General features: G+C 44.0%; 1 protein-coding gene across 2 annotated transcripts in view; it reads left to right on the forward strand.

Moving 5' to 3' along the window:
- The first annotated feature begins 7,885 nt into the window (after nt 1-7,885).
- Nucleotides 7,886-24,148, forward strand: part of LOC124802581 (EF-hand calcium-binding domain-containing protein 4B-like) — a 774,205-nt gene continuing 757,942 nt past the window's right edge. The window contains exon 1 of one of the 2 annotated variants that reach the window (XM_047263472.1): nt 7,886-8,072. The gene's annotated coding sequence lies outside the window, so the exon portion shown is untranslated. The remainder of the gene's footprint in view (nt 8,073-24,148) is intronic. The other variant, XM_047263455.1, reaches the window with a different exon arrangement.

Consider the following 24,148-nt stretch of genomic DNA (forward strand, 5'->3'; position numbering starts at 1 on the left):
AGTGATTTCAGCGCTGGGTGCCAGAGTTCTGACCTCGATCGCAGAGGTGTCAAAAGAAGGGGCGGAATGTGGATAACAGGGGGTGTGACTGACGACCTTCCCACCGTATGGCACGTCCACGGTGGTGCCGGGCAGGTTTGTGAAGAAATCTGGAGCCAATGTGACGTCATTAACCCAGCTGACACGTCACATCACCTTCTGAGCGCTGGCCTTTTTTTCGCATGTGTCGACGTCTTGCTTTGGAAGCGCCGTTGAGACCGAGGGCGATGTCACAGGACACCTCGCTTTTGCACCATTAGAAAGGTACGCTGTAGGCAGCTTTGGGCCAAATTTCAAACTTATACGTTATAGTGGAAGTTAACTACAGTGTTTCGAAAACGCTGCCCTGTAACTGTGTTCGCATTCAGTCTCACGAATGGCAATGGTCATAATGTTTTGGCTTATGGTGTACATTAATGCCACAGCTACTGTGGGACTTCATCGTAAAGTTGACAAAGTTGGAAGTGAAAGAGGAGTCACATATATAGAGATTCGGTATCACTAAAATTACTGCAAGTAAACGTCAACAACGAATAGAAGGATGTAATATTGCAACTTGTGCCTCCAGTTTTCCTTTATTGCGCTGAAACATGGACGGTAAATGAAGGGGGCCGCAAAAGAATGGACGCTTTTCACCTACATCTACATCTACGTGGATTCTCTGCAAATCACATTTAAGTGCCTGGCAGAAGGTTCATCGAACCACCTTCACAATTCTCTATTATTCCAATCTCGTATAGCGCGCGGAAAGAATGAACTCTTATATCTTTCCGTACGAGCTCTGATTTCCATTTTATCGTGGTGATCGTTCCTCCCTATGTAGGTCGGTGTCAATAAAATATTTTCGCATTCGGAGAAGAAAGTTGGTGATTGGAGTTTCGTGAGAAGATTCCGTCGCAACGAAAAACGCCTTTCTTTTAACGATTTCTGTGACACTCTCTCCCATATTTCGCGATAATACAAAACGTGCTGCCTTTCTTTGAACTTTTTCGATGTACTCCGTCAGTCTTATCTGGTAAGGATTCCACACCGCGCAGCAGTATTCTAAAAGAGGACGGACAAGCGTAGTGTAGGCAGTCTCCTTAGTAGGTCTATTACATTTTCTAAGTGTCCTGCCAATAAAACGCACTCTTTGGTTAGCCTTCCCCACAACATTTTCTGTGTGTTCCTTCCAATTTAAGTTGTTAGTAACTCTAATACCTACGTATTTAGTTGAATTTACGGCTTTTAGATTAGACTGATTTATCGTGTAACCGAAGTTTAGCGAGTTCCTTTTAGCACTCACTCACTTTTGAGGCGTGGACATATAGGAGACTGCTCACAATTTCATGACTAGAAAAACGGACCAACAAATCAATCCCTCAGGAACTTAGCGTGGGGAAGAGATTGTCCAGTATTTGGATCCAGCCAATACTGCATCTCTTTAGTCACACAGTTCGACGACAGGAGGATAATTTCGAAAAGAAGATCACCCAACGCAAAGTCGAGGGGGAAAGATTGCAGGGAAGACCACCGAGACGATGGATGGCACACATTAAGGAAAAGACACAACAGACGTGGGGCCAGCTACTGTCAGATGCAGAAGGCCGGAAGAAAGGGAACCAGACTGTTACGAGGATGGTGTGATGCCCCACCGTCTTTCAGCTATGAAAGACGGAGTGCTGCTGAGCAGTGCAGTTTTGAAGCTGTACAAGTGTGCTTACAAAACAATTACAGAACGACCAAAATATGTATAAGGACCATATTGAACAGAACAAGAGTAAATTAACCACGAAATCTAAGAATCATTGAGTGAGTCAAGAACAGTTACACATCGGATGGTTATAGACTGGATGGTTGGTAAAAAGAAATAAAGAGGAAAAATATCCCGGACAGGCTATATAATACTAGATATGATTCTCAAAACAAGACGCGTTTGGAAAGGAAAGTTGACTTTATGTGTGTGTAACCATTTTTGACTGAATGAAATGAGACATGAACTTTAACGCACGTAGGGAGTTACTAGGGGAGACAGAAAAGACTGATCAGCGAATATATCAGAGTAGAAGGGGTAAGTACTGCCGTAACAAAAATTAAATGGAGGTGACTGGATGCATGAATGAAATATGGTACAAGGATATTTTTGCGGATTCCAGGACATAAGGAAATATCCGTACTAGAACCCGTGATTGACGATGAGTAAATGACATGAGGAAACATGCAACAGTCACATGCTTACCAGTAACTGAAGAGCGTAACAAATCTAAAAGTAAATGCTAGGCCTTTATCCAGCTATGAATGCCAAATTAGTTGAGTTGGTGTGCAGAAGGAAGAAAGATCGGAGTCCCGTTGATAACCGGTCTCGTCGTTTCAAATTAATCATAGCGAATTTTGTCCGAATCGAATTGGGGAAATCGTAATAAATCTTTATCTCTATGGCCGCACTAAGATTCGAAACACCACTCCTTGAGGATTCAGGATTCGAGTCCAGTTTCTGAGTTACTGAAAGCAACACTTTCCACGAAAATGAGATGCCAGGTGCAAGATACACGATGAATTCTGAATGCAAAATCCTCGCACACTTCTCCTAATATAACTGCAGGCAATTTGCTTATTTTTTATCTCGAAAAGATGACTCGTTGTCTCTTCCCGATTGGTTTCTTCTACGTGGCAGCCGACTCTAACATACATGCAATAAACAGTGTATAAAAGAATGGCAAATGGGAAAGTCTCAACGTTACTATAATGAGATTTGCACATATGGTTCTAAGCACTATGGGACATAACATCTGAGGTCATTAGCCCCCTAGACTTAGAACTACTTAAACCTTACTAACCTAAGGACATCACATACATCCAAGCCCGAGGCAGGATTCGAATCTGCGACCGTAGCAGCAGCGCGGTTCCAGACTGAAGCGCCTAGAATTGCTCGGCCACAGCGGCCGGCAGAGATTTGCAAAATAATAGGATAGCACTCGTTTTGTTTTTTATTCAGCCAATCATAAAATCAGGAAAACCATTTCCAGAGCCTCTCTAACATTGACGCTCAGAGCAAAGTTTCTGGATACTAACCATCATTTCTCGAGCACCGTCATAGAAAATTCTTCACATGGTCTTAAGATTGACACAAGATCGCACTTGTGCATTTTCCGAGGCAACATTTAAAGGATTGTACTCTTTTACGCGGAAATCGCACTTCACACACAGACTCACGTATTGGCTTTTCAGAAATCTTAGACTCCTCGTGAGCTAGCCTACTTGTTTGACGCCTGCCCACACAGGGCGCGCTTGTGGTTGGTTGATTCTGCCCACCAGCGATTATCAACGTTAACTGAAATTTGGAATTAGTTTCTCGTAATGACTTCAGAGTTCTTCAAATTATTGATAACGAGTTGTCAGTGCGGCAATGTCATCACCACAGCCGGAAACGTAGATCAGTATTCAAACATCGAATCGAAATAATAAAAGACAAGCTTCCTAGCGCCATCTTCGTAGCTGAATCAAAGCTGTCATTATAGGTTCTAGGTCGAGGCAGCTTCTAATCACCCCATCGTTCTCACAGTCTAAGAGCACGTGTCGCTTCATGGGACGGGAAGTCTGATGACGCTAACTTCTTAGTAGCTTAGAGCGACGTGGATCTTTCTATACTATACATTAAAGCGTAATAACAAAACGTAACAAAATGAAGGCAGAGACGTCCTATGAAAGAGCTTACAGCGACGTGGATCCTTCTACACTACTGGCCATTAAAATTGCTACACCACGAAGATGACGTGTTACAGACGCGAAATGATTAAAATTTCAGAGCATTCGCACAAGGTTGGCGCCAGTGGCGACACCTACGACGTGCTGACATGAGGAAATTTTCCAACCGATTTCTCATACACAAACAGCAGTTGACCGGCGTTGCCTGGTGAAACGTTGTTGCGATGCCTCGTGTAAGGAGGAGAAATGCTTACCATCACGTTTGCGACTTTTATAAAGGTCGAATTGTAGCCTATCGCCATTGTGGTTTATCGCATCGCGACATTGCTGCTCGCGTTGGTCGAGATCCAATGACTGTTAGCAGAATACGGAATCACTGAGTTCAGGAGGGTAAAACGGAACGCCGTGCTGGATCCCAACGGCCTCGTGTAACTGTCAGTCGACATGACAGGCATCTTATCCGAACAGCTGTAACCAATCGTGCAGCCACGTCTCGATCACTGAGTCAACAGATGGGGACGTTTGCAAGACAACAACCATCTGCACGAACAGTTCGACGACGTTTGCAGCGGTATGGAGTATCAGCTCGGAGACCAAAGCTGCGGTTACCCTTGACGCTGCATCACAGACAGCAGCGCCTGCGATGGTGTACTCAGCGACGAACCTGGGTGCACGAATGGCAAAACGTCATTTTTTCGAATGAATCCAGGTTCTGTTTACAGCATCATGATGGTCGCATCCGTGTTTGGCGACATCGAGGTGAACGCACACTGGAAACGTGTATTCGTCATCGCCATACTGGCGTATCACCCGGCGTGATGGTATGGGGTGCCATTGGTTACACGTGTCGGTCACCTCTTGTTCGCATTAATGGCACTTTGAACAGTGGACGTTACATTTCAGACGTATTACGACCCGTGGCTCTACCCTTCATTCGATCCCTGCGAAATCCTACATTTCAGCACGATAATGCGCGTCCGCATGTTGCAGGTCATGTACGGGCCTTTCTGGATACTGAAAATGTTCGACTGCTGCCCTGTCCACCACATTCTCCAGATCTCTCACCAATTCAAAACGTCTGGTCAATTGTGGCCGAGCAAATGGTTCGTCACAATACGCCAGTCACTATTCTTGATGAACTATGGTATCGTGTTGAAGCTGCATGGGCAGCTGTACCTGTACACGCCATCCAAGCTCTGTTTGACTCAATGCCCAGGCGTATCAAGGCCGTTATTACGGCCAGAGGTGGTTGTTCTGGGTAATGATTTGTCAGGATCTACGCACCCAAATTGGGTGAAAATGTAATCACATATCAGTTCCAGTACAATATATTTGTCCAATGAATACCCGTTTATCATCTGCATTTCTTCTTGGTGTAGCAATTTTTAAGGCCAGTAGTGTATATTGTACGTTAAAGTGTAGCAACAAACTGTAATAAATCATAGGCGGAGATGTGCCATAAATGTCACACATTGCTGAAGCTACTACGCCATCTCGCTCTTTGTATGTGGAGAATACCAGCCGGAGTTCGATACCATGATTTGTGAAAGTAGTACTCGTTTCAAAGGGAAGGTAGGTCCCGAATTTGGTCATTACATATGGCATCAGAATAATATATTGAATTCTACATAACGCACAGAATGTACGTCATTCTGCTGCTCATAGAGACGTACAGAGACGAGTGATAAAAAACTATGAACCCGTTTCTCTTTCTTCCTTTTAGATGGTATGGCCCGCGCTCTCTTTCTAGTCTTCGCGAAAGGTTCTTTGCTAACGGAATGTGTCTCAAATTCTGGACATATTGTTCATTTTGTATAGAACTTTACGAGACATCGTCGGCCCTGTTACATTGTAGAGGTTACAGTGACCAGAGATGATCTTCAAGATCGTCATCGCTTATGTCACTCATCTTTGCAATGTGTGAATGTTGACCGTAAGCGACACGTTTTTAGGCACAGTATACATAGTTAACGTGAGACGATAATTGCCCGTTTGCACGATAGCAACAAATCCTTACCTTGCACTCCATTGAGTAGGCCAGGCTGGTTAGCTGACAGATCCATTGTTTGGAAATGATTGATTTGTTGCATCCCAAGAAATTAATTTAACGAAACATTTGCAACGTACTACTTCGTAATTGAAGAAACAACATTTTCACTTCGCAGTATAAGCCTACATCGCTAACATGTCGCCACTTTAAATTATAATAAAAAATCGCCTAGTAGGCAGAGATCACAAACGCGCGACACCTCAGCACCAACTGACTTTTCTCTCTGAAGCAGATGATTAGAAGGTGTGGTGTACCGTCACTTGCCCCCACTTATTCAAGTATTCATTTATTTCAATATTCTCTTTGACCGAGTGATGCTTTTTCTTATATACAGGGTGACCCAAAAGTCCATTAACATTTGAAAATGCAGTAATTCATGCAATAACGTACGTAGAGAAGTAAAAATAAGACGCACATGCTTTAAGTGACATTGGCTTTTTTTCTGAAGCCAAAAACGACTGGCAACACTGGCCAACAGATGGCGCTGGAGAGCAACACGTCAGCGACGCCATATGAGAATCGTGTATAAAATGAGCTGTAGTGAGGGTGGAGTCGGCTGGAATTGGCTTCAACACGAAAGGCACTTTTAGTGAAGCTCTTCTATCAGAATGGGAAATCCGCTACTACAGTTTTACGATCCCATCACCATACGAAGGATACGCAAACGGGTAAAGCGTCCTGTGACAAGTGTCGCTGTGAAGAAAATGATCACGAAGTTCTAAGCCAAGGGTTGTTTAGACGATCTGCCGCGCAGTCGGCAGCCGGACACAAGCGCTATTGCTGCTCACACAGTTCAGGAACAATGTAGAATTTGGCGGGTTCATCTCCGCATGGTGAAGACAACGCTCGTGAAGTCGAACATCGCATTGCCGTTCCACGCACCACTGTTTGAAGAGCACTGAGTCGTACCCTCCAATCTTATCCGTGCAAAATGCAGTGTCATCATAAACTGTTAGCCACCGATTTCGTGACGCGGAGAGCATTTGCGGTGTGGACATTTCGAAAAATGGGGGAAGATGGCGATTGGTTGTCTAACGGGTTGTCAACACACGAAGCACATTCTAACTCCGATGGTCTGCCAGCACCCAAACAACAAAATATGGGCTAACACAAAATGCTAGAACTGTTGTAGTAACCCAACGTATGACGAGAAAGCCACGGTGGGTGTGTATCTACCACGTCACTCGTGATCGGAAACTGTCAGGTTGACGGTTCCGAGGTACATTGATATGTTACAGAATCGCGTCAATCCCTAGCCTGACTGATTAACACCTGCTGGGAGGTACGACTCTTATAGAGAACGACGCTCCACGCTATATTGCTACACGCTGAAAGGTCTGTTGTGCGCATAGTTTCGTGAGGATCACGTGCTGAACCGCCGTGTCCCTCCCAGATACCCAGAGCTCAATTCGTGTGGTTATTAGTTGTGGGTTACCAGAAGTCGAAAATCTATCGCGATCGTCCGAGCTTATTAGGGATGCTAAGGGATATCCGGCGGCAATTTCTCACCATACCTACTCATATGTCGCACAGTGCTGCTCGCATTGCCCCTCTACTGCAGGTGTTGTTCATGAATTACGGCCGACATCATTCCTTTTTATTTTTTCGTTTCAATAAAACTTACGGTCACTGCATGTGTTACAATTTGTACCTCTCTCCCCACTTCCGCGAAGAATTTAATTTTCAAATGTTAACGGACTTTTGGGGCACCCTGTCTGTCCGTATTGAGTTTGTTGTGTATACCAATGTCTTCCAGTTGACATGGGCCAACTTATTCGGGTGTTCGTTCCCTTCAAAACGCTCTGTGACCAAGTATTGGCTTTTCTTATGTTGAAGCCATGATACGGGCGTCTGATTTTATTGTCTCTTCAGGAGGTTTTGGGATCCTCGAGATACGCTGGTGGCTCCGCGAGGTTTGGCCGGCGCTACAGCGAGCCGAGGAATGCGCGGCTGCATCAGGAGCTGCAGGCAAGGCAGGCGGGCGGGCAGGCATTCGTCCCAAGGCTGGCCGCGTCTGGAAGGGGCAGGGCCCAGCCTGGTAGGGGCGTGACGTCACGCGACAGGTAGAGAGAGCGCCACACGTGGGCCGCAGTCAGTAGGCCGGCCGCCTTCCGCTTGCGACGCAAGGCGAGCTGCACCCCGGGCACAGTGGCCGTGTGACGTCACGCAGATAGTCCGCCGCGCGTTATCTGCGGCCGCGGGACCGGGCTACCCAACAGGTGTCAGTGGCGAGTGCGAGTGCAGTGTGTGTGAGTGCCGCGTGGAGCGCGCCGGCGCCAGGAGGAGCAGCAGCAGAGGGGTGAGTGAACGCGGCGCCCCGTGTCAACACGACACTCCCAGGTCCGACACCGACCGCGCACTCCGGCCTGCGTGCAGGTGTTCTCGCAAGGTGACTGCGACGAAATGAAGAACGACGGTGTTTCCTCTTGGTAAAACGGCGGTAGTTCTCTCTAAAAGTCCGATTTGCACGAGCCTTTTGTTGTCTCAGTCGACTGCTCGTGGCAAGTGAGCTGGTAAAACTATGTAGTCCGCGCGCTAACCTCGACTTATGTCAACACCTGTCGCGAGCGGGTCGTGGGAAGTAACGATGGCGAAGCAACTGTTTTGACTAGGAGGTCCGCGCGGATGAAAAATAATGCTGCACCCATCACATCCGCAGGACCCTTATCCGCGTCCACAGAAATTAAAAGTTTTGTCAAGCAATTTAAGCGGGCCAGAGTGGGCGAGCAGTTCTAGGCGCTACAGTCTGGAACCGCGCGACTGCTACGGTCGCAGGTTCGAATCCTGCCTCGGGCATGGATGTGTGTGATGTGCTTAGGTTAGTGAGGTTTAAGTAGTCCTAAGTTCTAGGGTGTAGTCGAATTAAGTCGGATGATGCTGAGAGAATTAGATTAGGAAATGAGACACAAAGTAGTAAAGGAGTTTTGCTATTTGGGGAGCAAAATAACTGATGATGGTCGAATGTAGACTGGCAATGGCAAGGAAAGCATTTCTGAAGAGTGAAATAAAGTGAGTTTAGTACATGAGAATACAATTTCATTTTAAAAAAAAATATTCTATTTTCAGGCAACTTCTCCAGAAAATAATTGAGTCACTTTGACCCTATATTACACTTCGTGTGACATTTTCAGAGGTGTGCGCGCTACAAGGGTTAACATTTCTTGCTTAGTTCATTTTGAATTGAATGTCAACGCCGTCAGTTGCATTGTTTTCAAGAAAAAAACACGAAATACGTAGACATTTTTGGCCCGTTGAATAAACAGCTACACATTGTTGGTAGCCTTTATTCGGTCTGCTGCTGCAAAGCGGATGTCAAACTGTAAGTGCGGCGTCTTTGACGGCATAGAATTTCGTATAACACACACAGGCGCTGTGAAGTAGTGCTGCTTCAATAGTCGCCGCCTCATGTATGAGCAGATGTTAGGTTTGACAAGTGATACTGAAGAATCTGAATTCGAAGAGGAGCATTTAGACGTATTTCAGCTGATGCTGATGTAAAACTAAATATAGCACGGAGCTCCGATGAATCAGAGGGCAGGCGAAGATACTGATGAATGTTCATGTATACTGTACACAGTAGTTGAGAGTATATTGTTGTTTTCTCAGTTTTTTTTCATAGCAGCTGTTTTCATTCCATGAATAACACTCATTCCACTTACCTGTATGTGCCACCTCATCCAAAGGTCGTTTCGGTAATAGAGAAGATAGTTGAGGCTGTTTTGCCACAGTAGTTCAAGGTAAGAATGATGGAGTATGGCTACAAGTAAATGATGCAAAACTGAGCAACGCATATGCTAAAAGGCGTCGTAATTCAGGTACAAAATGCTCAGTGGTACGATTGCCGGTACAAATATTGAAGCTTCTGATGGACCAAAGTGGCAAGTATTTCCTGTTAGTACTGGGACTCCTAAAGGAGCGGAAAGCAAGATAATTCTGATCCTTCTCCATATGCTTAATGACGAGTCATTGGTGATTTACCGTGTGATGCTTGGCACTTGTTTGTTGACAAATCGGTTTTGATATACACCTTAAAAGCACTGAGAGAGAGGCCCGTAGACCGTTAGAAGGTGCAGAATGGTCATTACCATTAGAAGAGTCCGCCCCGATAGCTGAATGGTCAGCGTGACGGACTGCCGTCCTAACGGGCCATGGTTCGACTCCCGGCTTGGTCGGGGATTTTCTCCGCTCAGGGACTGGATGTTGTCTTCATCATCATTTCATCCCCATCCTGCGCGCAGGTCGCCCAATGTCGAATGTAATAAGACCTGCACCAAGGCGGCCGGACCTCCCCCGCTAGGGGCCTCCCGGCCAATGACGCGAAACGCTGATTTCCATTAACCATTAGAAGAGCTGAATGCATTTCTTGCTATTCTGCATGTTGGTGGTGCCACTGAATCCAAAGGAGTGGGAGTTCTTTGGTCAGAGAAAAGAATCTTTAGGAAAATCATGATATTCCTCACGCCTGATTTAGGATCGATATGGGCATAGTGACAAGAAAATGAAAGTTGCTCTCATATCTCACATATGCGGGAGAACAACAACAAACTGTCAAAGTATTCATGTTCGACAGGAAGTAGGTTCAAATGGCTCTGAGCACTATGGGACTTAACATCTGAGGTCATCAGTCCCCTAGAACTTAGAACTACTTAAACCTAACTAACCTAAGGACATCACACACATCCATGCCCGAGGCAGGATTCGAACCTGCGGCAGTGGCAGCAGCGCGGTTCCGGACTGAAGCGCCTAGAACCGCTCGGTCACAACGGCCGGCTGGACGCCGGATCGAACGTTCGTTGGTTCAGTAGCGATTTGTCGTGTATCTTAGAACGGGTGTGTATTTAAGATTTCAGGATATCCACAAGTGCCGCTTAGAATGTTCTGTTGATCGGTTTCGCTCTTTAATGTATGTAGAGCGTGTTCAGAGACTCTGAAATTTATATTTTAAAGGACAGTAATTGGCTGTTAAGGAGAGAAACCAGTCAGTAAAACATACTGAGTGCGATTTGTGGCTCTCCTGAAAAAATTTCAGCAGTCGCTGTTTTCCCTGCATGCTTAAGGGTTTCTGTTTATTGTGTTTAAAGACACTGGAATAGGGAGAGAGCATTAAAGTTGATTGTTTTATCGTGAACGGGGCTGTTTATGGGCTCCTACGAACTTCGATTATAAAACCAAACTGAAAAGACCAGACGCTTGGAGGGAAATATCTCAGTTATTAGAGGTGAAAAGGAAAACTTTGGCTTTATAGACATCGTCTTGCCGCGAACGATAAAGAGAAACAAACAAAACTGTGAGTGACTGTTGACTTTCTGCTGCAGGTTCCTAAAAAGATGTTGTCTTTCGAAACATTGGGGCCTTCATAATTCAACAACAGATCACCAACGCCAACGCTTTGATGTCACCGCCAGCAGACGGAACCGCAACCAGGGTTGGCTGCGAGTTGCCGCCCGTAAACACTAAGCATATGTCGGGCGACGAAGCGCTTAGCTGTCTTTGCTAGTGTGTACGCATACACACGTTGACATGTTCACCGATTTTATAGCGAACGTTATTTATGGCCTATGTGAATAACAAACAGGTATGAGAGTTATGTGCGTTATGAAACGAAGAATTCCAAATATCAGCTTGGCCCAGAAGAGCCTATTTATCACGTAAATGCTTAAAAGCTGAGTAATTGAGTTCTCTTGCTGCAAAAGAAACAGGAATTACTTAGAGCAGCAAGTCCATAGCCAAAGAGGGGGGGGGGGGGTACCAGGGGGTCCTGATCCCCCCCTCCCCAAAAGAACCACCTAAATGAAATTACACACGGCATAAGAGGGAAAAGGGTTACGCGCTATCGGCAGTCAGCAACGCCAACGATGTACTTAAACTATCTATACAGCGGTAGGATTATCGGTTATCGCCCATCCCTATGTTAGCCAAGACCAGTTACTGGTTTGTTTGAGCTCATTCGTAGATTTGCTAATCAGTTCAGCTCTTACTTACAGTTGAATTTAATGTAAGTGGTACCGTTTATTGTTTTCGTGCTGTGTACTGTCGTGGTAGTTTCCAACTGTGGAAAACTTTGTAACAAGGAAGAACAGCAAAATTAATTTCGATTCACCTGCTAGTGTTATGCTAAGTTAAAAATTAGTACGCACGACTACAATAGCTTAAATACATATCTATAGCAGTTTTACGGTAGCACTAAATTCGTTATTTTCAGGCTAATAGAACTTTTGTAGTTGCAATATTTCAGTATTTCACAAGGCAGCGTAGCGGCAAATATAATTACAAACCACATTAAATTAAAATCAGTGCATAAAAATATACTTGGATTTGTCTGTGTCGCTCAAAAAACGCGTTCATTAACAAAAATATCAACCAAACGGCAATAGTTGCAAAAAAAATCGTTAGTACCACAAATGGCAAAATATCGCCCAGTCTGGTCACCTGGACGGTACTCAGTTACGAAAACCAGTTCTGATGATGGAAGCTGGGGATGGGTTGATGGAGACCGGAAGGGGTACGAGTGACAGCATAATCTGCAGTTCGTTCGTTTCCAATAGATTGCTGCAACGGACTGCTTGAATTAGTCCGAACCGACCGCGCTCTGAATCCCTCCCTGTCCCTTTCGTCTAGAATCTATTTACGCTCTCATAACACGGTAACAACTGAAGACAGCAATTCCGCACACAATTAAATCTTAAAATATGCAGCCGGCCGCGGTGGTCTAGCGGTTCTAGGCGCTCAGTCAGGAACCTTGGGACTGCTACGGTCGCAGGTTCGAATCCTGCCTCGGGCATGGATGTGTGTGATGTCCTTAGGTTAGTTAGGTTTAAGTAGTTCTAAGTTCTAGGGGACTTATGACCACAGATGTTGAGTCCCATAGTGCTCAGAGCTATTTGAACCATTTTTTTAAAATATGCATGCGTCCTAGGGCTATCAATTGAGTAAACACGCAGAAGTAAAGGAAAAACATGCAGTGTCAGAATTAAATCTTCCGTTGTCATGCATTATATTTTATTTTGAAACAATGTACAACAACTAGTTCTCCCAAATTCTTCACCGAATTTGGGTAGCTCTGTGTATTGGGCCTCTGAGATAGAAATTCCTGGAATCGGGTAGAGAGGTGGTTCGAATCCGTCCGCCAGCAGCGTTAAAAATTGTTTTGTGTTGTTTCCCATATTCAGTTTAGGCAATTGCCGAGGTTTATTCCTTCCTATAGGCCACAACCAATTCCTTCCAAATACCTTTTTTTCTTGAAAGATTCTAATTCCCATAAAGATGAAAAGAGCTGCATCGAAGGCGAACCGAGCACATCTATGGAAACACCCAGTACTAAAAACCATGTGATAAATAAATAATAATCCAAATTCTCCTCATTTAGGCTGATACATTTGCCTGCCGGGACATTCTTTTATACAGAAAATGTTCTTTCTTACACTGCAACAAGAGAGATGCATACCTAAATGAGGAACTTCGGGAAAGTGTGAATAAGTCCGGATCCTTTGCTTTGCATTTTCACCACCAAAAATTGTTCTTTCTCCTTAGATCTCCCTATTCCAAAAGCCTTGTCGCTAATTATCATACGGCTGGTCCCGGCGGAGGTTCGAGTCCTCCCTCGGGCATGGGTGTGTGTGTTTGTCCTTAGGATAATTTAGGTTAAGTAGTGTGTAAGCTTAGAGACTGTTGACCTTAGCAGTTAAGTCCCATAAGATTTCACACACATTTGAACATTTTTTTAAAATTATCATAGTGTCCAAAAAATTAGCTCTCTTCCTTTCCTGATCACTTCCTAAGCTCAAATCCAGACTGAAGGAAGAAGAGAAGTGTGAAATTACCACGGAGGGTGAAGAGAGACTGGAGCATTACTGCCTTTTTAGTGATTTGCCAAAATGCAGCACTCATAAGTAAGGAGATTATATCTCCGCTTGGTGAAGACTCCGTGATTATCGAATAAAATGGTTTATCGTTATGAAAATTCTAAGAATAAATGAAAAACAAATCGGAGCACCGCCCTCCATTTTTTGACAAAATCCTTGAAGGCAGCTTGAATTAGAATGCACATTTAAGGGTGTGCAAAACCAGGAAGAAGAAAACATCGCCGTTTTTAGCCCTTGCAGATGTTAACAACACGTGTAATCATCTCTATGTTGATACTTGTTCTTAGCGACTTTCAGCCCACGTGGTGAGGGACGGTAAGTCGGCGATGATGAAAGACGCGGCAGGCATATCACAGGGCTCCACTATGCCCGCGCATTTGATTGTTCGCAGCAAGCGACAATTCTTGGAGGTGTGCGTGCCCTTTTCGTCGTTCACAGAGAGCAACAATGCTCCACGAGCAGGAACAGTCTGGTCTAGAATAGTTTTACTGATATGCATATTAAGAGTTTAGGTAGGCTAAGCAGGGATGGCTAGAGGACAAATGTAAGGATGTAGAGGCTTATCTCACTAGGGGAAAATTAAAGAGACATTTGGAGAAAAGAGAACCACTTGTATGAATATCAAGAGCTCAGATGGAAACCCAGTTCTAAGCAAAGAAGGGAAAGCAGAAAGGTGGAAGGAGTATATAGAGGGTCTATACAAGGGCGATGTACTTGAGGACAGTATTATGGAAATGGAAGAGGATGTAGATGAAGATGAAATGGGAGATACGATACTGCGTGAAGAGTTTGACGGAGCACTGAAAGACCTGAGTCGAAACAAGGCCCCGGAAGTAGACAACATTCCATTAGAGCTACTGACGGCCTTGGGAGAGCCAGTCTTGACAAAACTCTTCCATCTGGTGAGCAAGATGTATGAGACAGGCGAAATTCCCTCCGACTTCAAGAAGAATATAATAATTCCAGTCCCAAAGAAAGCAGGTATTGACAGATGTGAAAATTACGGACTATCAGTTTAATAAGTCACTGCTGCAAAATATTAACGCGAATTCTTTACAGACGAATGGAAAAATTGGTAGAAACCGACCTCGGCGAAGATCAGTTTGGATTCCGTAGAAATGTTGAAACACGTGAGGCAACACTGACCCTACGACTTATCTTAGAAGAAAGATTAAGGAAAGGCAGACCTACGTTTCTAGCATTTGTAGACTTAGAGAAAGCTTTTGACTGGAATACTCTCTTTCAAATTCTGAAGGGGCAAAATACAGGGAGCGAAAGGCTATTTACAATTTGTACAGAAACCAGATGGCAGTCATAAGGGTCGAGGATCATGAAAAGGGAGCAGCGGTTGGGAAGGGAGTGAGACAGGGTTGTAGCCTGTCCCCGATGTTATTCAATCTGTATATTGAGCAAGCGGTAAAGGAAACAAAAGAAAAATTCGCAGTAGGTATTAAAGTCCATGGAGAAGAAATAAAAACGTTGAGGTTCGCCGATGACATTGTAATTCTGGCAGAGACAGCAAAGGACTTGGAAGAGCAGTTGAACGGAATGGACAGTGTCTTGAAAGGAGGATATAAGATGAATATCAACAAAAGCAAAACGAGGATAATGGAATGTAGTCGAATTAAGTCGGGTGATGCTGAGGGAATTAGATTAGGAAAAGAGACACTTAAAGTAGTAAAGGAGTTTTGCTATTTGGGGAGCAAAATAACTGATGATGGTCGAAGTAGAGAGGATATAAAATGTAGACTGGCAATGGCAAGGAAAGCGTTTCTGAAGAAGAGAATATCGAGTATAGGTTCAAGTGTCAGGAAGTCGTTTCTGAAAGTATTTGTATGGAATGTAGCCATGTATGGATGTGAAACATGGACCATAAATAGTTTGGACAAGAAGAGAATAGAAGCTTTCGAAATGTGGTGCTACAGAAGAATGTTGAAGATTAGATGGGTAGATCACATAACTAATGAGGAGGTATTGAATAGAATTGAGGAGAAGAGGAGTTTGCGGCACAACTTGACAAGAAGAAGGGACCGGTTGGTAGGACATATTCTGAGGCATCGAGGGATCTCAAATTTAGCATCGTAGGGCAGCGTGGAGGGTAAAAATCGTAGAGGGAGACCAAGAGGTGAATACACTAAGCAGATTCAGAAGGATGTAGGTTGCAGTAGGTACTGGGAGATGAAGAAGCTTGCACAGGATAGAGTAGCATGGAGAGCTGCATCAAACCAGTCTCAGGACTGAAGACAACAACAACAAGGTAGGCAAGTAACAAATTTAGTTTTATAATATCGCAAAAGTCTGATTTTGAAGTTAAATGTTCTTCTAGGTAATAGTAAAAAGTTTGAAAATATTTTGAGGGAGTTTTTAAATGTAAAAATGCTGTCTCAAACTGTAAAAAGGAGATAGCAAATAAAGAGCAGCTGTAGAGGTACCTGTTTAGTTTGGAAGACTACTATTCAGGAAGATAATACCTTCAATTGTCTATGGCTTCAAATAAATGCGTTGGTCCAGAATTAATCGTCCCGCAGTGGAGAAGCTCCTCTCGGATTGCGCGCTGAATGCTCGAATGCAGTGTATAAATTGTGCCAGTTCGGAAACGTGAGTGCACGCTTTCACGTCCGCGTCACCAAGCTATTTGATCCGTAAATTGGAGTTTGTCGTTGATGTATTTGGAAAATTTATTTGCTGCAACGCCGATGTCACTTGTAGATTCATCCTCCGACAGCTCTTCAGTTTTTTTAAAAGGAACACACGCCATTTGACTGTTTTTTGTTTACTTAAGTACAGCCCAGATTTCGGCTTTTTATGCCATTTTCAGGTATTTAATTTTATGCCATTAACATATATTGCACGACACGTAACATGTTGTCAAGCTCGAAAGTTGGCCCCAAATTAAGAAAAATATTGGCTCCCATCGAAATGGCGGATGTAAAATCCCAGTGTTGTAACAGATCGGTAAATAATCGTGGGTATACATTGATTCCCTGAGGTATTACAAGATGGTGATTTCACATTTGGCATTTCGCGGAGAGACAATATTTTACTTAATTTATGGCCAACGTTGAGACTGACTAGATAAACAATAAACCAGTCAAATGGCGGTGTGTTCCTTTAGAAAATATTGTATGATTGTTGCTCACAAGGGAACCTCTCCATCGCACCCCCCTCAGATTTAGTTATAAGTTGGCACAGGGATAGGCCTTGAAAAACTGAACACAGATCACTCGAGAAAACAGAAAGAAGTTGTGTGGAACTATGAAAAAAATAAGCAAAATATACAAACTGAGTAGTCCATGTGCAAGGTATGCAACATCAAGGAATGTGTTAGCTTACGAGCGCTGTGGTCCCGTGGTTAGCGTGAGCAGCTGTGGAAAGACAGGTCCTTGGTTCAAATCTTCTCTCGGGTGAAAGTTTAATTTTTTTTAATTTTCAGACAATTATCAAAGTTCAGGCACTCACACATAATCATTTCGCTCTCCAAAATTCCAGGACATGTTCAGATTTGCTTGGACATATACAGAATTTGACGGTCTACGCACGGAAACATTTGAAAACGTAAAAAACATATGTTTTGACAGAGCACAGGGAAAACTGTGCGACTCTGAAACTGTTGCATTCATTTGATGCAGTTTATGTGACAAACTCTTATGTTTTCATCACTTTTTTGGAGTGATTATCACATCCACAAGAAAACCTAAATCGGGCAAGGTAGAAGAATCTTTTTACCCATTCGCCAAGTGTGCAAGTTAGATGGGTCGACAACATATTCCTGTCATGTGACGCACATGCCGTCACCAGTCGTAAAGAATATATCAGACGTGTTTTCCTGTGGAGGAATCGGTTGACCTATGACCTTGCGATTAAATGTTCTCGGTTCCTATTGGAGAGGCACGTCCTTTCGTCTACTAATCGCACGGTTTTGCGGTGCGGTTGCGAAACACAGACACTAAACTTATTGCAGTGAACAGAGACGTCAATGAATGAACGGACAGATCGTAACTTTGCGAAAATAAAGAAAGTAAAATTTTCACTCGAGGGAGGACTCGAACCAAGGACCTTCCGTTCCCGAGTTGCTCACTCTAACCACGAGACCACGGCGCTAATCAGCTATTACTGTCCTTTATGTTGCCTATCTTGCACATGGACTACTCAGTTTGTATATTTTGCTTATTTTTTCATAGTTCCACTAAACTTCTTCCTGTTTTCTCGATTGATCTGTATTCAGTTTTTCAAGGCCTATCCACTGTGTCAATTTATAACTAAATCTGAGGGGGGTGCGATGGGGAGGTTCCCTTGTCAGCAACTTCAAAAATATTCAAGTTTGTTGAAAAATCCATCAGCTTCATGTTTCTTTGCATGACCTTCAGATGTGTTTTTTTTTTCCATTAGTTTTGAGCTGTGGACGATTTCTTGCAATTTAATTCCTAACTTACTTTGTAACTTCATCTTCCTGTGCACTGTAATATTAAGCTTTTGTATTTAGGGTTTAAAGACGTTGCAAGTTTGTGCGTAGTTATTTCTCACCTATTGATTAGAAGTGATTTTCCTTTAGTCTTTTGATATGTTAGAAATTCTCATCAGCCTTAGTCTTGTTCCTAGACAGGAGAATAGTTTCAAATTTCCGTAATACACATGGATACTGCGTTGGTATTTTGGAGGCCTCTAGATCGCTGTGGCGTTAATAAATGGTGTCAGGGAGCTTGTTACACCTTCCAACTTCTTTATGCCAGAACGGTCAATTAAATAACTTTGATTTTTCTCAGATGAAATTGCTAGAACTTTGAACCACTGAGAGTTAACTGACTCAACAAGCGTGTCTAGTTTGCTGCCTCATCGTGTGTGCAGATCTCTTTCCAGCGATTTCCGCAGTTGCTTCAGTAGGCCAAATCTTTGTAGAAAGTTTTGACGACTCGACAAGACTGATTGGTCGCTGTACATCACTCTTATCGTCATCGATATCTCCTCGAGTCGTGTGCTCCAGCAGAATGTCCGCTGACCATTGTCTCTCATATTGCTACAATGTTTTGGACCTCTGTCGGCGACAAACGTTTTGTACTGTACTGAATAAGTTGGCAACCGTCTAGTATGTTTTTTTCAATCTCTCTCTTTTGAAAACTTTCAGTCCTCGGGTTTTCCTTATTTACGTTTAATTTAATGTGCAACCAATCCCAGGTAGTTTTATTTTACGATACGAATCACTCTATACTTCGACTGTTAGTGCCTCTTCCACATTTCTGAAGACATTTCTCACCTCTCGAGAAACACCTTCATGCAGATGATCGGTCATTTCCTTTAAATTTTTCGAAATGGTAATTGGATGATGTAACAGTTCCTTAGCACTCAATGCACTCCACTAGGCCCCAAGTCAATGAGGAACTGTGCGGTCTCGAGAAATCCATTTCCACAAGCAACTTCGAAAGGTAAAATGTCATTGCTGACAAGGTCGATGAGTTTTTTTGTGTCGGCTACCTTCAGATTCTGTGGGACTTAAGGAACTTCTGCGTCTCAGTACTTAAAAAAGTAATTATAGCACTTGGTCCAGTCTCAAACGCAAATTTGAAGACCCAGTTTTGTGTCGTGTGTAAGAATACACTTTTTCTCACGAAAAACACGCCAATATCTTATTTACTCCTTGCCATTAAATACATAACCATATTTCTTCCAAATCGATGGTTTCAGTTTGGATCCTCGCAGTAATTTGAAATCAACTTGTTTCACATTATATAAGGTTACGACCGTGGTGTTCATTTTATTAAAGCAGTCTCGCTAATGTTTACTCCTAGGCACGTGATCATTTTGTCACTACAAAGGCTGAAGGCTGCAGAAACTTGGCAACTCTCTCCTCTCAGGTAGTCAGTACCCAGGGTTGTCATCTAGTACGTGCTTCACACAAAGAACACGATAGATAAGGTCAGGGCAACGCAAAGTCACTAGGTACTGGTTGCCTGAATGCAGATAAAGTGGTCGTAGGCGGAAGGTAATAAAGGGAACCATTTCCTCTGTACAAGGGTGTTGCAGACATTCCAAGAATGACCACAGACTTGAGGTTTTCAGCTAACGCTACAACAGACTTGCGGTGCCGATTCATGCGATCTAGTTCATTGAAAGCAGGTAACACAACTTGGAAAAAGCGTATAATGACACTGATGTTGCGGATATGTGCAGATAATCCACCGGTATTCGCAACCGCGCGCGCTTATATGAACACTTAGCTTGCTGAGGCAAATACACACACAATAAGTAATTTAACCCCGGGTTTTCATTTTCTGCTTTTGCCGCATCTTGGTTATTCCGATATTGACACGTGTACTGCAGGCCGCTGACAGAAAATAAAGTAGTGAAAAATAAAACTGTCAGTTTGCAAAAACAATAGACTCTCCGGCGATGCTACAGATCACTCTGTCATCATAACTGAGATTTATTTAGTTATGTCCATCCTTCTGACTGAAGGTTTGAGAGACTTCGGCAGTTCGCTAATGCTATAAAGTGGAACACCTAGCTTTCGATGTAATGTATTATACGGCCAACAGTTTCGGTGATTCAGTACACCGTCTTCAGGTCTTAACTGACGCTGAGAGAAAACTACAATCGTATATACTATTCTGTCAGTGGCCAACATGTACGAACTCGTTTTCGTACACTGTAACACCGTTGTTGTGTGTCCAACCATCAACACAACATCGTTGTTACCATCTACCGGAAACCAGTACTTAGATATTGGCGTCCGATGGAATCGTGTATACGACTGGAGTTAACTCCTCAGCGTCAATGGAGGCCTGAAGATGGTATACTGAATCAGCGAAACTGGTAGCCATATGAAACATAACATCTAAAGGACGCTGTAGGTACCCTAATTTATTGCATAGATTTATTTATTTTCGTATTTGTTGGATTCACTAACACCAACCAGATTGTCACCCACCAAAGTAGCGTAGACTCAGGCTGCACTACAGACAACTAATCATTACATCACAACGTAACAACGACCTTAAAACAAAATAATTTATACCCTACTGGCTATTAAAATTGCTACACCAAGAAGAATTGCAGATGATAAACGGGTATTCATCGGACAAATATATTATACTAGAACTGACATGTGATTACATTTCCACGCAGTTTGGGTGCGTAGATCCTGAGAAATCAGTACCGTGAACAACCACCTGTGGCCGTAATGGCGGCCTTGATACGCCTGGGCATTGAGTCAAACAGAGCTTGGATGGCGTATATAGGTACAGCTGCCCATTCAGCTTCAACACGATACCACAGTTTATTAAGAGAAGTGATTGGCGTATTGTGACGAGCCAGTTGCTCGGCCTCCATTGACCAGACGTTTTCAGTTGGTGAAAGATCTGGAGAATGTGCTGGCCAGGGCAGCAGTCGAACATTTTCTGTATCCAGAAAAGCCCGTACAGGCCCTGCAACATGCGGTCGTGCATTATCCTGCTGAAATGTAGGCTTTCGCAGTGATCGAATGAAGGGTAGAACCACGGGTCGTAACACATCTGAAACGTAAACTGTTCGAAGTGCCGTCAATGCGAACAAGAGGTGACCGAGACATGTAACCAATGGCACCCCATACCATCACGCCGGGTGATACGCCAGTATGGCGATGACGAATACACGTTTCCAATGTGCGTTCACCGCGATGTCGCCAAACACAGATGCGACCATCGTGATGCTGTAAACATAACCTGGATTCATCCGAAAAAATGACGTTTTGCCATTCGTACACCCAGGTTCGTCGTTGAGTACACCATCGCAGGCGCTCCTGCCTGTGATGCAGCGTCAAGGGTAGCCGCAGCCATGGTCTCCGAGCTGATAGTCCATGTAGCTGCAAACGTTGTCGAACTGTTCGTGCAGTTGGTTGTTGTCTTGCAAACGTCCCCATCTGTTGACTCAGGGATCGAGACATGGCTGCACGTTCCGTTACAGTCATACGGATAACATGCCTGTCATCTCGACTGCTAGTGATAAGAGGCCAGCACAGCGTTCCGTATTACCCTACTGAAGCCACCGATTCCATATTCTGCTAACAGTCATTGGATCTCGACCAACGCGAGCAGCAACGTAGTGATACGATAAACCACAATCGCGACAGGCTACAATCCGACCTTTATCAAAGTCGGAAACGTGATGGTACACATTTCTCCTCCTTACACGAGGCATCACAACATCGTTTCCTCAGGCAACGCCGGTCAACTGCTGTTTGTGTATGAGAAGTCGGTTGGAAACTTTCCTCGTGTCAGCACGTTGTAGGTGTCGCCACCGGCTCCAACCTTGTATGAATGCTCTGAAAAGCTAATCATTTGCATATCACAGCATCTTCTTCCTGTCGGTTAAATTTCGCGTCTGTAGCACATCATCTTCGTGGTGCAGTAGTGTAGTATTTCTACCAGATAGAGAGAGAGAGAATGTAAAAGAAAGGCGGTACACAAAATGCGATTAATTCATAAATTAGTGGCATAAAGATGTATGTAGCCCATCAGATAAAACAAACGTTAGTAACGTTCTACACCTTTATTCTTCATGTCTATTTATCAGCGGTCCTCTGCCACTGGAGAGCTTCGAATTGTAGCGTGTAGCATCGGTGACTAATGTCAGTGTGTCAGTACGTGAGAAACGGCGTGCTGGTAGTTGAGTTGCTAATCGCAGACGAGTTCGTCCAGACGTGGAGTACCCTTTCCTTCAGCAATGACAATGTCAGAAGACGCACGAGCGCTGCGACATCTGCAACAGTTCGACGCATTCTGTTCAGTTTCATCGATCATCCTCCCTACAGCTACGACTTAACTCCATCCGAATTTCATGTGTTTGCATAACTTAAAAAACACCTTCGAGGGCTTCAATTTGACAGTGATCGAGTGGTACAAGCAGAGGTAAGGTTGTGACTCCTCCTACAAAGGCCAACATTCTACACTGACGGCACTAACAAACTTGGCTCTCGTTGGGAGGAAAGTGTTCAGCCACCAAAGTAAAGAAGGCAAAAAGAATGAAGATGCTGAATGTTAGTAACGTTTGTTTTATTTAAAAAGCTTTAAGAGTTTTCACATAAAAGACTCGGAGGTATTACTTTTCAGGTCGCCCTTGTACTATCCGTCTCTTAGCTGCCTCCAACTTGTTATGGAGATGCATTGTCAACATTTACTTTATGCTACAAACTCAGAGCCGACTGCAGCGCCTCTGGCGTGTTATTCCTGTACTGAGACTTGTCTGTGTCGAGTGGTCGCTTTTAATTACATATCTGCGTCAGAACTGTGTGTGTTAACGAGAGTTGCCGGCTGCGCAGTTTGCCGCCTGAAGTGAGGTACGAGAGACCATCCATCTTACGAAAACTGTGAATATAGTCACATCATTACCAACCTAGCCATGCTACTAGAGTTTGCTAATAAATACAGCAATATTCATGGTGGATATTCTTGACGAAGATGGTTTAGTAAATTCTCCACACTGCCGAGAACTGAAAGAACAGGCAAGGCGTCGTTCGAAATATTTTACAAATCAATATGTATTTGCTCGAGGGAATATATGCACGCAAACACAGCAAACGGTTTGAAAAGCCGGTAAATAGCACATTTTCACTTCATCCACTACATCTTGTTTCATTTGTAGTCACTTAACAGCGTCGAATATAATTTTTCGTGTTCAGGAGGTGGTCGTTATGTACGGCCATTGCAGACTTTTTCTTTGCTTTCAGTTATTTGCTCTGTCTTGTGGGAAATATATGTAAAGTCTTCATGCAACATTTGCAGTGTAACGGAAGAAAGAGGAAAATAGATGAAGCAGACACGGAAACACACAATTGCTGTTATGAGTGGCAGCTTTGAGATGTTAGCAGACGACGCCCCGTGCGAATGAGTAGTCTGCTTCAAACTAAGGATTTCGGAAGTCTACACTCAATTGACCTGTGACGTCACTGACCTGTCCGCGACACCGTTAGCTCCTGATTTACATGTCGGGACAACCAACCGTGGGCCTGTACACATGCTGCCAAAGTTGTTTCGAGTATGCTGAAGGAGTTTCGCTGGGAAGCCCTAACACGTTTTCCATAAAGTCCCTACCTACCCTATGCAATTCCTATGTTTTTGGAGCTCTGAAGAACGACATTCGTGGCTGTCTTATTTGCTAACGTCGGAGAGGGTACAGGCATGAATCCGTAGGCAATCTCAGTTTTCCGTGAAAGCATGGGTCGCCTTGACTCGCAGTGGGATAAATGTACAGTGGAGCGTCGATTATCCGAACGTCGGTCAACCGAACGACCACTTAACCGAACTGTGTACTCGCTCGCACCTGTTACTCTCCCACCCTACCGTCCATCATCCCCGTCACTCCCATACCAAGTTTCCCACAGTAGTCGCCGCACTGGGCCACCGCTGCCGGAACATTGCTTCTAATCGGGTCTCACAAGGCGCTGCTGACCGGCCGAGCCGCCAGTCGCTGTGTTCAACAATCAGCACACTTCTGTCGGCTTGGCACTGTCAGTAGAAGTAGCGGCAGTATCAAAGCTGTTCAC

The sequence above is a fragment of the Schistocerca piceifrons genome, chromosome 1, assembly GCF_021461385.2.
Source record: "Schistocerca piceifrons isolate TAMUIC-IGC-003096 chromosome 1, iqSchPice1.1, whole genome shotgun sequence".
Taxonomy (NCBI): Eukaryota; Metazoa; Arthropoda; class Insecta; order Orthoptera; family Acrididae; genus Schistocerca; species Schistocerca piceifrons.